This window comes from Syngnathus typhle, linkage group LG18 (assembly GCF_033458585.1).
Source record: "Syngnathus typhle isolate RoL2023-S1 ecotype Sweden linkage group LG18, RoL_Styp_1.0, whole genome shotgun sequence".
Classification (NCBI taxonomy): domain Eukaryota; kingdom Metazoa; phylum Chordata; class Actinopteri; order Syngnathiformes; family Syngnathidae; genus Syngnathus; species Syngnathus typhle.
This window is the reverse complement of record NC_083755.1, coordinates 1,959,183-1,972,489: the sequence shown is the minus strand read 5'-3', so window position 1 is coordinate 1,972,489 and position 13,307 is coordinate 1,959,183. Positions and strand designations below refer to the sequence as shown.

At 44.6% G+C, this 13,307-nt stretch overlaps 1 non-coding gene across 1 annotated transcript; it reads left to right on the top strand.

Annotated features, from left to right (window-relative positions):
• Window positions 1–9,138: 9,138 nt before the first annotated feature.
• On the top strand, window positions 9,139–9,211 carry trnat-agu (transfer RNA threonine (anticodon AGU)). Its single transcript has one exon. It is a non-coding gene; the product is annotated as a tRNA-Thr (tRNA).
• The last annotated feature ends 4,096 nt before the right edge of the window (window positions 9,212–13,307 follow it).

Genomic DNA, 13,307 nt, shown 5'->3' with positions numbered 1-13,307 from the left:
TCCAGTGTGGTCCTTGCAAAATAAGTTAGAGTGAGCAACACCCTAACAAGGTCCTCCTAATGGACGCTGGCCCGTCGACGGTGTACAGCGTGTCGTCCTCCGTCAGCCAGATGGCGGGTATGAGGTTCCCGGGTTTCGGCACCAAAATGTTAGGGTGGTGCTCACTGTAACTTATTTTGCAAGAACCACCCAGGAGTCAAGCAAGTCATTTTAGACACCTGCAGGCGGAGAGTTCACTCGTCGCTGTGCTTACAGCGATGGTCGAATGAAGTCTGACTCAGGCCTCGTCAGGTGCTTATTATAGGGTATATACAGGCTCTTATTTGTTGTGTTATCAGTTTATTTATTATTTATTATTACCCTTATTATTTATTGTTTGTGCCTTTTTGTTTATGATGTTTTTTACTTTTGCGCTATGCTTGCTGGCTCCGTTTTGCTCCTCTTATTTATTGTGTTATCTGTTTATTTATTATTTATTCATCACTCTTACTATTGATTGTTTGAATTTCTGCCTTCTTGTTTTTATATTGTGTCGCGTACTTGTATGTCTATCGTGTTATGTGTCTCGTCACCGTGGGATAGAGAAAAACGTAATTTCGGTCTCTTTGTGTGTTGTGACATGTGGAGAGATTGACAATAAAGCTGACTTTGACTTTGATTTATTCAGAGAAACAGAGTGGGGTTGAAAGTGGGGGTGTTGGAACACACAGGATAGGGTGGTGACACTCCCCTGCTGATCAAAGCATAGCAGGGGGCCTTTTACGACTTTCTGAAAACAAAGCAACTTTGATTGCTTCCTCTGCGTCTAGTCAATCAGTTTAAAGGATCTTAGCACTTTGGTAAACTAATTTTGTCTAGACAGGACAAACTAATTAAATTATTACAGGTTACATTCCAACATAATCATACGATGAAGATATTCTGCAAACCCTAACAGTGGAGGACTGTGAACTGGGCCTTCTACCTAATTCTCCTCGCGAGCAAAAGAATACTGGTTGTCTTCTCCTCTTTGTTTCCAGCGTGTAAATAAATGTCTGATGGTATTTACACCTGACATTTTATGGAGGAAGATGCAGAGGGAAAGCCAAATTCTCAGCATGACTAGATTCCTCCCCTTTGACCTCTTGTGCTCCTACGGAGGAAGAAATAGTAGATGTCCATACAGCATGGAACATTCTGAGTGCATTAAAAGAAAAACCATGTTACCTTAAACATTGGAGGAAGTGAAGTAGAGTTTTTGTGTGATCCTGGAGCTTGTAAAACCGTAATAAAAACTAGTCCTTAATCTAAAGGCCTCCCAAAATACAATTTGGGTGAAATCTGCTGATGGGCAGGTACACAAGGAGAGTATCTCCAATCCGGTTGTAATGAGAGATGATGAAACAGGAGTCATAGCTTCAGTCTCGATTGTTCTATCCCCAAATGTCTCATAAACCTGCTGGGACGAGATCTGATGACTCGGTTAGGAATTGCAATAATTCCAGTAAAAGATGGCATGCAAGCATGTAGAGTGAGAGATGTAGACTCATATGCTGCACAAGCAGGTGAACAGATTTGCTGCTCCTATGACATCACTCCCGAACGGAATCCCAAGCTACCAAGCAGATTGCTGAGTGTAGCTCGAAAACAATTGTCCCGACCTGAATCAGAAATGACTTGTAATCAATTACATGTCACCATGAATATCCTCACTGATCCACATGATGACTATATTGAAAGTTTTCTCAGTGACACAGAAGTAACTTTAACAATCACTGCTCTGTACACAGATCGCAGGTCATTTGCAGCTGCTGCTGTGCTCCTGCCCGCTCCTCAGAAAGACAAATACAAGTTGTCGGCTGTACCCCACATTTCATTGTTCAAACCCCAGAGTGTAACATGGGCAGATGTGGGTTGCCGAATTAAACTTGCTGGATCTGTCACTGATTATGAGGACAAAGGTGATGGGTGGAGCTACAGTACCAGTTGTGACATGTGGAAGCAAACAGTGTGTGAAGTAACTGTTGGTAGGGCATGCGCTTGTGCGCTTCCCTGACTAGTTGACATTTGTTTGAATGAAAAGGAGGAGGGGGAATTGGCTGGGCTTCCTGAAAAACTGTGGACAAAGGGCCTATCTGATGTAGGACTTTTAACATCCATTCCCCCAGTACAGATTAAACCAAGATCAGAGTGGCGTCCAAGAGTTAAGCAATATCCTTTAAAACACGAGGCAATAAATGGGATTGCCCCTGTTATAAATGATCTTTTGACAGGAGGAATCATTAGGAAGTGCTCGGATTCTCCTTGCAACACTCCTATTTTTCCAATCCAAAAGGCCAATAAAATTGATTGGCGAATGATTTACGAGCAGTGAATGATGCAGTGCAGACAAGAGCACCTAATGTGCCTGACCCACACACACTTCTGAACACTTTGAAACCTAACCAGAAGTTTTTCACAGTAATTGATCTTAGCAATGCATTTTTCTCGGTGCCAATTCACCCAGACTCATAGTTTTGGTTTGCGTTTACCTTTAAAGGACAAAGTTATACGTACACCAGATTGCCACAGGGATTTGCTGATAGTCCAACTATTTTCATTCAAGCTATCATGGCCTGTTTGGCTGATTTTCAGATGTCAAACAAAAGCAAACTTCTAGTTTATGTAGATGAGCTCCTGGTAGCCTCTGAAACTGAAGCTGCTTGCAAGGAAGACTCCTTAGCATTGTTACACTTTCTCTGCAAAACAGGGAATTAAGTGAGCAAGAGCAAGCTACAATGGGTCAGACAGGAAGTGAACTATTTAGGTCACACTTTGTCAGCTTCTGGAAGACAGATACAGAGAACCAGAAAGCAAATCATTGCAGATGCACCGAAAGCTGAAACAAAAAAACAAATGATGTCATTTTTGGGGCTCTGCAATTACTGCAGAGCATGGATCCCACATTATGCGGAAAAGACACAACCGCTGCTGAATATTGTGCATGGAGTCCCCATGGCAAAGACAGAAAAAAATATGTGGACACCAGTAGCAGATGATGCTTTTGTAAGTGCTGAAACAGGCTCTGATGGAAACTAGAACTCTTATCTTGCCAGACTACAATAAAACCTTTGTGCAAACAGCAGACTGCAGGAATGGTTTTATGACCTCAGTGTTGCTGCAGAGCCATGGCACCAAACTAAGACCAATTGCATTTTATTCCAAAAAATTGGATCCAGTGGCTCAATCTTTGCCAGACTGTGTCCAAGCAGTATCCGCGGCAGCGTTTGCAATGAGACAAGCTACAGATGTGGTGCTCTTTCACAAAATGGAGCTGCTAGTTCCACATGCTGTAGATGTGTTGCTACTGCAAAGTAAAATGAACTTTTTGTCGCCAGCCAGACACCTGTCTTACACTGCTACACTTTGGTCACAACCACACATTGTGATAAAGAGGTGCACAGTCCTTAACCCAGCAACATTGATCCCGTTGCCAGGGGATGGTACACATAACTGTTTGGATGCCACAGAACATCTACAGCTGCCCAGAGAAGATTTAAGTGACACGCCACTTGACAAAGGGGAAAAGTTGTTTGTGGATGGATCATGTTCAAAGGATCCTAAAGGAAACAATAAAAGTGGTTATGCAATTGTGAAATTGCCAAACCAGATTGTTGAAGCAGAGAAGCTTCCATACAACAGGTCAGCGCAGACTGCTGAGCTAATTGCGCTAACAAGAGCTTGTCAATTAGCGGAAGATAAGGAAGTCACTGTATACACAGACAGTCAGTATGCGTTTTCTACTCTGTTCTATTTTGCGAAACAATGGGAGCGCAGAAGGATGACAACATCAACCAGTAAGCCGGTTACCCATGCCTCCTTGTTAAAAGACTTGTCGCAGGCCATTCATTTACCTGCTAAACTAGCTGTGTGTAAATGTGCTGCTCACACCACAGGCACAGATGAAGTCTCAAATAGAAACAGATTAGCAGACAAAATTGCTAAAGAAGCAGCAGCAGGGAAACATGGCCGTGAATTTATTTTAATAGATTCAGAGGACACGCAACTCATAGAAAAGACTATACTGACAGATATGCAGGGCAATGCTCCAATGGTGGAAAAACGAATGTGGACGACAAAAGACGCAATAATGGATGCATATAATATCCACCACATCAATCCACCTGATTTACCAAAATCACTTTTTAAGGCAGCAGCAATTGCGACACATGGGCCTTGCCATGTGTCGACAGGAGGGATGAAATCCATCATTAAATTAGAACTATAGACGAAACGCAGCTCGAAAATAGGATGAGTTGCAGGATTTACAATATGAAGACGAGATCGCTGTTACTAGGAGAATTTGAAGTTTGGTAAACAAACGTTACTAGCGAATTGATGGCAGCAGCAATTGCGACACATGGGCCTTGCCATGTGTCGACAGGAGGGATGAAGTCCATCATGCATCAACAATTCACTACCTTTGGTTTAGATGCTTACATAATTTTTTTTTGTAAAGCATGTCCTGTTTGTGTGAAACATAATCCACAAGGAAACATGAGACCTAAGAGAGGCTCATTTCCAAAACCGTCTTACCCATTTCAAATCACCACATGGATTTTATTGAGCTCACACAAAGTGGACTTCACAAATACTGCTTAGTGATGATTGATGCATTTTCCAAATGGGTGGAAATAGTTCCATCTAAACGAGCAGATGCCTTAACAGTGGCAAAGGCCATCTGCAAAGCCATCATACCGACCGACTCATGGCATCCCCCAAACCATATACAGTGACAATGGTCCACACTTTGTGAACCAAGTTGTACAGAACATGGCTGTACATCTTGGGATAACATTACAAAACCACTGCGCTTGGCATCCTGCGAGCGCTGGCATGGTTGAACGAGCAAACTCCACTATCAAAAGCAGAATGAAAAATGCATGGAAACAACAGGCAGATCTTGGCCAGAGTGCCTAGACTTAGTGAAGCTCTATTTGAGAATTACTCCCACTTCAGAAGGGCTAACACCTTTTGAAATCATCCATGGGAGACCATATAGACTACCTGTGTTCCCTGCAGATTTGCAAAAAGCACATAAAGAACAGTCCTTGGCCGATTATATGATAAGGACGCTCAAACTGAAAGATGTGTCAAATGCAAATTCACTGCCGCCTGATCTTTTCTCCTCACAGGTCGACAACCCCATTAAAAGAAAGAACTGGGTCAGCCCACGGTGGGAGGGACCATTCCAAGTATTGTTGACTACCCCCACCGCAGTGAAGATTGCTGAACGGCCCAGCTGGATTCACCTCAGCCACTGCAAGTTGCAGAGAGTGCTGGACCCCTAATTCGGAGTGGTGGGGAAGACTAACTTCAAAGGGGTCCTATCGTTTAGGGTGGGACGTCTCAATGTTGGTGAAGAAAACAACGATCCCCACTCCGCTAGGCGAGGGGATGCCCCGGTGTCTCTGCCATCCTAGTAGCAACGGGGCTCCATATGGCAGATGGATCCTCTGCTGCGTTGTGGTTGGAGTGTGCTATGGTCTATGGACTCATTTGCTCAGTGGCCTAGTGGAAGAGTGTCCGCCCTGAGACTGGAAGGTTGTGGGTTCAAACCCCGGCCGGGTCATACCGAAGACTGTAAAAATGGGACCCATTGCCTCCCTGCTTGGCACTCAGCATTAAGGGTTGGAATTGGGGGGTTAGATCACCAACTGATTCCCGAGCGCGGCACCGCTGCTGCTCACTGCTCCCCTCTCCCCCAGGGGATGGATTAAAATCACACGGGGATGGGTTAAATGCAGAGGACAAATTTCACCACACCCAGGTGTGTGTGTGACGATCATTGGGACTTTAATCTTTAATCTTTAATTTGAACAGACCAAGTGACAATGTTGACCGTGGAAAACGATGGTCCCACGATGAGAACTTTGAGGACTGGTCATGGGACCCCAAAAAAACATACGAAACCAACACATGGTACAGGTACGTCAAGTTCACTGTGAGAGCCCACACACAGGAGGGGTGTTATGTTTGTTAAAAACTCCCCCCTTTCTCCACGCAAGTTCACTTGGAAGCCAGAGCAATAAATGTCACTGAAGCGAAATGTATGGCATCCATGGGAGGAGTTGGATATCAACACCGTGCCATCAGAGTGAGTGATGACGACCCTTCCCGCCCTGGACTTGCGGAAGGTACCTGTGATCAGCTTTTCTGGACAAATCTCAATGTGACTGTTAAAGGACGACCATTGCCGCAGGTGGCCTACACAGAGCGGCGCCCTAGAGTGAACTATACGTGTTACATCCAAGGAAGTAAGACCCACAAATGCATTGACAGAGACTGCTCTCCAGGAGGAAACTGGATGGGAGCTTTGGACATCGCTGCTGAGTGTCAGGATAGGAGAGCCATTTCAGTTGGGGAGGGCTCTCCGACTAACATGGCTGCACCATCGAACGGAACATACTTCATACAGAATGGCTGGTGGCTTTGTGGTCACAAGGTTTATCCGATGCTGCCCACCAACTGGACAGGAGTGTGTGCACCAGTGTGGGTGACAAACCACACCTACAGGATACGACATCGTCACCTGGCGACAGCACACAACTCTTCTGGACGTCAATGCAGGGCGGTTGCAACCTATGACCCTGTCTGGGGTGCAAATGTTCCAGACGACCATAAAGTATGGTCCGTTAGAGACAAAGTTGTTCATGCGCTTTTTCCCTCGGTCAGAGTTGGAAACCATTCGCTCTTCATTGAGACACTGAACTATCGTTTTCAGTCCTTTGTGAATCTCTCACTACAAGTCAACGATGGACAAAATGGAGAGATTCAAGCTATTAGGCTGATGGTCTTGCAGAACAGGATGGCTCTGGACTTGTTGACGGCAGCACAAGGTGGTGTGTGCCACATCATTGGGACTTCCTGTTGCACATACATTCCGGGAGAAAATGACACACATCTACGACGCCATGGCTTCACCGAAGATCTTACAGCAGGCCATGTCGAATGACAAAGTTCCACAACAGTGGGGTTTCTTTTCATGGCTATTCTCTGGCAACTGGTGGCAACTGCTGTTGAAAATTGTGTCTCCTGTGCTTGTTGTGCTGGTGTTGTTGTTCTTGTTTACGACCTGTGTTATCCCATGTTTGAAGTCTGCTGTGACGAGGGTTGTCTCTTCTAACGTAGTACATATACAACTTCTTAGTCGTGACGGATGTGATAACCATAATGGAACGTGGATTGCGTAGATGCTGTTATACTGAGCATGTTTTACAGAAACTTGATGATTTGACCATCGAAAATGCTTCGCAAGTGATGGATACAATTCTATACTGTTTCTGTGTTTTTTTTATTTATTTATTTTATTGGTAGCATTCTGGTTGACTAAGGCAGAGGGGCCGTGTGAGTCTTTTCCTGCAAATTAACATTGGCCGCAGGTTTTTAGATGACACACTAAGTTTGAACTGGAGTATTGAAGAAAGACCTCATCTTCACTGGAAATTATTGCTATCATTGTTTGTTGTTTTTGTCATGTTTCACCCTACGCGATCCACAACCCGTCCGCTGTCATCTCTGTTTTTTATTGATCTTTTTTATTATTGTTTTTCTTATTTTTACTGTTCTTCTTTATATTTTCTTACTTATGTTTGATTGATCGGGTTGACATAATCATATGATAAAACAGGAGGGGCATGTCAGGGTTTTCCAAACTATCTTGATCGTATGATTATTTTGGAATGTATGTAACCAGTAATAAATAACCTAGCTAGATTAGTTTTCTGCTTATGTTGGTGCGTAACTAGTAATAAATAACATAGCTTGTCCCATCCTACACAATGTCGTAAAACATCCCCTGCTATGCTTTGACTAGAGGTCAAGGGCTTTTTCTTCTCTATCCAGTCCACTTTCACCCCACCCTGTTTTTCTTAATAAAAACGCTCTTGCGGGAAGCGAGAGTCAGACGTTGTTCGATCATTGACGAATGGACTCTCCACCTGCAGGTGCCCCAAAAAACCTAATTGTCTCCCATGTGGTTCTTGCAAAATAAGTTGGAGTGAGCACCACTCAAACAGGAACTAAGTCAGATGATTGATTGATTGATTGATTGAAACTTTATAGATCCCCGGGAGTGGGGAAATTCAGGCCCCAGTCGCCGTGGGATAGAGAAAACGTAATTTCGGTCTCTTTGTGTGTTGTGACACGTGGAGAGATTGACAATAAAGCTGACTTTGACTTTTGACTTTGATAGAGCGGGTATGTAAAAGACACTCAGATGACATGAGCGCAACTCAGTGACGTCATATGATGGCGCCGCGGATGGCGGACTTCAGCAGATCCGCTGTGCCGTGCTTTGTGGAAACGTGGCTTAGCGAACGAACCCCCCACCACGCCGTGGAGATAGCCGGGTTCAGGCTAATGCGAACAGATCGCAGCGCGGAGCTCTCCGGAAAATCAAAGGGAGGTGGTCTCTGTTTCTACATTAATGAACCTTGGTGTACTGATGTCAGGGTGTTGAAAGAGTTTTGCAGCCCTCTCCTAGAAACACTTTTCGTAAACTGCCGGCCGTTCTATTCACCACGGGAGTTCTCCTCGATCGTCATGGCGGCTGTTTACATCCCACCAAACGCACGTGCGAGTGAAGCCACGCAGATGCTGGCTGACCAGGTAACAGACATGGAGAAACATCTACCAAACTCACTAATCATTGTTCTGGGTGATCTTAACAGGGCGAACATTGCACACGAACTCCCCAGATACAGACAGCACGTAACGTGTCCCACCAGAGGGGCACAGACTCTGGACCACTGCTACACCGTGATCAAGCAACGATTTCTAATGACTGCAGCCTGCCAAGTGAAGTTTACAATTGTTACTGACATAAAGGGCCTGTGGATTATTCAATTTACCGTAAAAGAGAATTGTAATGCAATTGACATTTTACCTTGTTAGTGCAAGTGGTCGTGCATCAGTCTCAAAATCTGAAGGTTGTGAGCTCAACCCTCACACGGGGCGCTGTTTTCTATAGTCCACAGTAAAATCATTGTCAATTTCAGAAGATACTAGGTTGCTCAGAGTAGAATGAAGTTTTCTGTCTGTGAAGTTGAGTTTAATTGAAATGGCCGGTGGTTGAATCAGTTTTACAGTAAAACAGGTTTGTAAAACCAGCTGTTCACGGCCTTGTTAGCGCAGGTGGTAGCGCGTCAGTCTAGTAAACTGAAGGTCGTGAGTTCAACCCTCACACGGGGCTCTAATTTATTTAGTCCTAACCCTAACTCGACCCCTTGTTGGAAACTCTTGCCCCAGTTGGAAACCTTAGTTGGAAACCCAAGTTTGAGAATGCTCAGACAAAAGTAACTTTTTCTTTCGATGAATTGCAGTTTGATGGAAATGGCCGGTGGTTGAATCTTTTTTACAGAAAAATAGAATTTTAAGACAGGTGCCACAAAGACTCGTTGGCGCAGGCGGTAGCGCGTCAGTGTCATAATCTGAAAGTCGAGGGTTCGATCATCACACGCATGATTTATATATAGTCCAACCCTAACTCTAGCCCTTCCTGGAACCCTAGTCTGAGTTGGAAATCCTAGCCTAGTTAAGTTTGATCAAAATGGGCGGTGGTTGAATTAATTTCACAGTAAAAAACAATTGCACAAAATGCAAAGACAAACCCTCGTTGGTGCAGGTGGTAGCGTGTCAGTCTCATAATCTGATGGTCGTGAGTTTGACCCTCACACGGGGGCACACTTTTATATAGTCCTAACTCGAGCCCTAGTTGGAAACTGGGTAGAAACAGCTTCGTTACATTCCGATTGGTAGCGAATATAAAATGGACCTGAGGACTGCATTTCAGTGATTAATGAATTCTGATTAATATCATAGACGAGTCCTTTCCTGAAGTATGCAGACGACACCACTCTCATCGGACTGATCCAGGACGGTGATGAGACTGCGTACAGACAGGAGGTGGAGCGGCTGGTCCACTGGTGCAGTCAAAACCATCTGGAGCTGAACCCGCTCAAGACCGTGGAGATGACAGTGGATTTCAGGCGAGACCCTTCACCACTTTTACCCCTCACTATCCGCAGTAATACTATTCTTTCCACAGACACCTTCAAGTTCCTGGGAACCACAATCTTTCGGGACCTGAAATGGACCGGCCACATAGACTCTGTCCGGAAGAAGGCCCAGCAGAGGCTGTACTTCCTGAGACAGCTCAAGAAGTTCAACCTGCCGCGAGAGCTTCTGAAGACCTTCTACACTGCCATCATCCAGTCTGTCCTCTGCACCTCCATCACTGTCTGGTTTGGATCGGCCTCCAAACAAGACAAGCACAGACTACAACGGACAATCAGAACTGCAGAAAAGATCATTGGAATCAACCTCCCATCTATCCAAGACTTGTACCTGTCCAGGACCAGGAATCGGGCAAGGAACATCTCTACAGACCCTTCTCACCCGGGTTGCAGTCTGTTTGAACTACTCCCCTCCGGACGGCGTTATAGAGCTCGGTACGCCAAAACCAGCAGACACAGAGACAGCTTCTTCCCCCAGGCTGTTGCTCTGATGAACTCACACCACTCATAGAGTCTCAGAGACATTACTGTGCAATAACATCCTGCTCCTCACACCTTCTTGAATGTGTCTACACTGTTTTTGCATTATTCACATGTCCTGAATGTTGTTAGTCACCTAAATGTTGAACAGAGGGTGTGTTTCTACCGAAGTCAAATTCCTTGTTTGGCACGCTCAAACATGGCGAATAAAAAACTCTTGAATCTTGAATCTTGAATCTTTCAGGGTCGTAATTGTGTGTCGACCGCTTCCTCGTGGCAGCCAGCCCTAAAAAAAGATGGGAACGCCTAAGGGAGTTTCACCAAGATGAATTAGGAAGAACTTTATGAAATAAAGTTGATGTTAAAACGTAGGTGGACATAATGTCTGGAAGCTTGTGTTCAACAGAAGACTGTTTGGTAACAGTGAACACAGACAAATTCATAAGGGTAATTTAATTACCCCATGACCCAGCTTCGTTCCGGGGATGCTACGGCCATAACGCTATACGATCATGCAATAGCATACAAGAAATTTATGGTCTTTTCTTTGGGATCTTCAGCCGACATACCCAGGCAGACCATGAAAGAATGTTGATGTTAAAATGTTGATGGAACTATCCAACTGCGCGGATCCGAGGATCCCAAACATTTGGGGTGAGACAACATTGAACAAATATTTTTCTTTGTTGACAGTGTCACTTCTTTTGTGGCTTAGCTCTTCTTCGTTTCACATCTAAAGTATCGTATCATTTTACCTTGTAGCTTATACTACACCGTACATGCCATATCATGTCGCCCATACAACTCATGCATGAGATGCGATGGCTGAGATATTTAGGCGATGGGTTGCTACTCCACTGTGCTCTCCACTCATCATTTCATATCACATCCTCGTCGGATTTTCAGGACTCACAAAGTATCTTGGTACAACGTACATAACGTGTATTGTCAATGCCAGATGAACAAGACGAGGTGGCGGAGAGGTTAAGGCAATGGATTGCTAATCAATTATGCTCTGCATTCATGGGTTCAAAATTCAATTGTCGAATCTCGCGAGCCGAGAGGACCCCATGCCCACTGACTCGGTTCGTTATTACATTCTTGTTACTCTGAGGATTGCAACAACTCTAATCATGCCTCCAAAGGAAGCAAGTGGGAGCAGTAAAGCCGTCCTAAAACACAAAGACGCTCCTAAAGCAATGCAACAGTGAGAGCCCAGCACGCAGCGGTTGCGTGATCGGACCAAATTAAGGTCCCTGCGCACTGAGGTCCACTTAAATTTTGGATAGTACATCAGGACTTTAAAAATATTTTCTAAATTTCAGTGACGGGTCTGTCACAATATTGCGACCAGTGCGGTGTAGTTGCGCGGTCGGCGACGCGCTACGGTTGCGCGTTCGGCGGTGCGCTGCAGTTGCACGATCGGACAAAAATGCGCAAATGAACAAATGCTTAAAAAAGGTGTTTTTTTGCTTGGAATGGGTTAATTTTTATTCCATTATTTGTAATGGGAAAACATGATTCGGAATTTGAACGATTCACTTCTCGAACAGCCTTCTGGAACGGATTGTTGTCGTCAACCAAAGCTCCACTGTATTTGTAATGGGAAAAATAGATTTGGAATTCGATCAATTCGCTTTCCGAACCGCTTTCTGGAACGGATTGTGGTCAAAATCCAAGGTTTGACTGTATTTTTGCTATTCTTGTTAAAATCACACTTACATGTGAACTGGAAATGACAATAATAACACATAGTGAAAACCAAATTGAGCAAATTGGCTACTTCAGAAGTGTGTGTCAAACTGGTAGCCCTTTGCCTTAATCAGTACGCAGGGAGTAGCTTTTGAATTAAGAAAGGTTGGTGACCCCTGGCATACAACAATAGGGAAAAACCACACTAAAACTATAACTAAAGAGAATAATGAATGGATCCAGGTTCATATGGAAAGCGTCAAAGAGAAGTGATTTCAGAGCCTTCTTAAATTGGTGATAAGATAAGTCCCATAAAAATAGTGGTAGCGAATCGATGGCATTTAACAATGTCACATTGAATTATATAGATGCATTAAGATGCAGATATAGAAGACATAGATGCAGTAAGATTATCAATAGAGCCGATATATGCTTGAAATATATCATTGGAGCCACCGTGTATCACTATATCCGAGTGGCTAGTTTTGTTGGAACTACGCTGTTGACTAGACCTATTGCGAGCTAGCACCCTTAGATTAGCTTCTATGTCGGGTGCTCCGTGTTGGGTTCACAACATTTATCTGAACAGAATCTCACAGAGGCGGGATATGTCTTTGATGGCCAGCAACTTCTGCAGAAGGGCGCACCCCAGCCACACAGCGAGTGTGGTTGAGATCCGCGCCTTCCCTCAGTTTGGTCGTGCCTTTTATTGAAGAACAAACAATGGGGCAAGTGTACATGAATGCATAGCTTCTTTAGACAGGAAGGACATTCCACAGCACAACAGGATACTATCTCGGACAGAAGCGGTATGGTCGGCTCGTGACTTTAGCTAGACAAATGGGACGGATACCCTTGTGGCGGTCTCATGATCGCCACTTAAACAGGACGTTTGTCTGCTTCAGACATCCAGGTGCGAGAGCCAGTAGGCCGAGATGGCTTGGGACGGCTATGCGTCTTAACTGGCTTATCGTGGTTTGGGGCTAATGCTAACTGGGCTAGCAGGCTGACTACAGTCCGCATCTGGGTCCGCCACATTTACTGTTATACCACTATTCTGCTCTAGCTGGCGGACACGTCCCTCTAGCAGGGACAACCTCT